Source organism: Olea europaea, chromosome 11, assembly GCF_002742605.1.
Source record: "Olea europaea var. sylvestris chromosome 11, O_europaea_v1, whole genome shotgun sequence".
Lineage (NCBI taxonomy): Eukaryota > Viridiplantae > Streptophyta > Magnoliopsida > Lamiales > Oleaceae > Olea > Olea europaea.
In genome coordinates this window covers 15,724,657-15,727,245 of record NC_036247.1, presented here as the reverse complement: position 1 = coordinate 15,727,245, position 2,589 = coordinate 15,724,657, and positions in this window count along the sequence as shown.

Sequence of the window (2,589 nt, the reverse complement as noted above, 5' to 3'; positions counted from 1 at the left end):
GAATAAAATTTAAATGTTGCATTACATGGGCATTTCTTGTACCTTAATACTAGTTCAAGGTTAGCAGTGAGTCCCTTACTAGATTGTAATGTATCGACATCCATAAGATGAGGTAATCCATAAGATGAGGTGATTTATCTTCAACATACAGTAACATTTTCGGTCCGACATACTAGTTTTGAAACTTCTATTTAGAATGGGAATTAAACATGTCCTATGGAGTTTTAACATGTGGTATAAAATATAAGAGTTCAAAATATTTTAAAATCTGATTTTTTTTAAAAAAAATAAAATAAAAAAATACATAAAAATTGATTACAAGTGTGGTGGACAGATTACGCACATTAAAATCTAAGGGCCCATTTGATATAGATCTTTTTAAGAATAGATTGTGTGAAAAATGATTTTTTGAAAAAAAAAGAACAGTTAAAAAGTAGAAAAGTTATGGATTCACGGGCAAAATTATTTTATTGGGAGAAGTTGTGGGTGGGGATGAGTTAGAGGAAAATGAATTTTAAAGAATCTGTATCAAACAAGGACTAAGTCTAATCCCTATTAGTTGTTAGTAATTAGAGTTTGAAAATAGCTTCAATAGGACTAATTGTAATCTTATTAGAGCATCTCCAATGCTTCAATGGGGAAAAAAACTGTACAATGTAAAAAAATTCTCTTCAATGCGATCTCATAGGGACTCCGTCAAGTTGATGCGGCGAAAAGAATAACACACATTGTCTGGAGCTACGTTCAGATTTAGGAACTCTGTTACATATGCTGACTCATCAACATTTATATTTCCTATTCAGATTTAGATAAGATCTAGTTTTTACTTCAAGAAAATAGGAGACAGCTAAACAACATTACTGAATTTTAGATATTATTAGAGAACAATTTTAGACTAGTGTGTCTATTCAATAGGCATCAATGCATAGGCCAGAAGTCTTTCAACTTCTATGCCACCTAGATACCAATCCATAAAATACATTGGAGATGCCCTCAAATTAGTAGAGATGAGAGTTGGGTTAAAACTCTACTTAGTCACTGGAAACATTAGCTGTGTTTAACTAATCTAATCCTAATTCCATCTATATATCATAGGGCCAAATAGTGCAGGGTGGTCAGCATTCTGATACCACATATTTCAAATAGATATTTTTTTAACTCAAATTTGGAAAAGCAAACTGAAGCTCTTGTAATTGACTAAGTAGTGAGGAAAGACTTTAATTCATGTCTTCAAACAATTTTTTCCCCCATATTTTGGCTTTCAGCCAGGGGCTGTAAAAATAAAAATAGGAATTTAGTTTGTTCATTATTTTTCCCAAAAATCTCCATTAGATAAAGAGCATGAGATTCAAAAAAGTGAATCTTGTGGTTGCAAAAGGATGTCCACACACCCGAGTCAATTTGGCAGTAGAATTCGTTGGAAGACCTTCAGTATTTGGAGCTTGACAGAAAATTTCAGCCATGGACTCATATTCTACGTAAGTACCTATCCTGTTTTACTTTTGCTGTGTACTCTTCGATCCCAACAGTTTCTCAGTTGGATTAGCAAAACATAACAAATTTAAAAATTGATAAATGGAGGATTTTCCTGTACTATCATTACCTTAGATTTAGTGATTAACATTTCTAATAGTTTCAATGTATGAAAAATTTCAAACCAAAAAACTAGGCATGCAGAGAACGTGAAATGGTCAAGTATGAATTGCGACGAAGAAGTTTTTCTTAGTACCATCTTTAGAGTTGTCAGTTAAGTCCTTGTTAGCTTGCTTTCCCAATCGGTATTTCTGCAATGTAATGTACTGGATTATCTACCCTTGCACATTAACAAGTTACACTTCCCAGAGAATCAAAAAAGAGAAAAAGAAAAGCACTTTTTTATCTCCTTGGCCCACAGGGATTTTCGGGTGGGTTAGGGATAAGAAACATATCGTGAAACAGCATACCTGAAGATGCGACTTCAAGTGGTACAACGTCAGACCTTTCACTCCCATTGTTCTCATTATCATTTTTGGGGTTGCTTCTGCAAGGCAAATCAGGAATGATGCATCAAATTAACTTATCTATCCGACAATAGTGAAAAATAAAGTAAATCAGGACATTCTATGTATGTATTGCTATTAAACGAACAAAAAAATCAAGAGAAGGCAAGAAAAAGGTAAGCCTCGTTTAAAGCAGTCCGGAGAGGTTAATGGGAAGCATATTTGTTAAGCGATATATGTCGGCTCAGAAAATGTGAACAGAATTTGGGTAAATGAAAAGGGTAATAAATCTCGTATGCCATTTCACACCTGATTTCCCTCAAATAATCATAATACAATTTATTGCCCTCTTACACATTTCCAGTTTGTGGCTGTCAGAAAGTCCAAAAAAGGAGGATTGTTCTTGGGGAGAACCAAAAGGAAATTCGCCTTCTGTTAGGAAACTTTTACATAACAAAAATTATCCCTTCATTTTTTTTTTCCTTTTTCCTTGGTTCTAAACATAAATGTAAATTCCATGCATCATTTTTTTTTTTCCCATAAGGTTCTATGTGGCAGATATTTGTGATTGCATTCAAACTGCGTATCCTCAGCACCAATTCTACAGCAC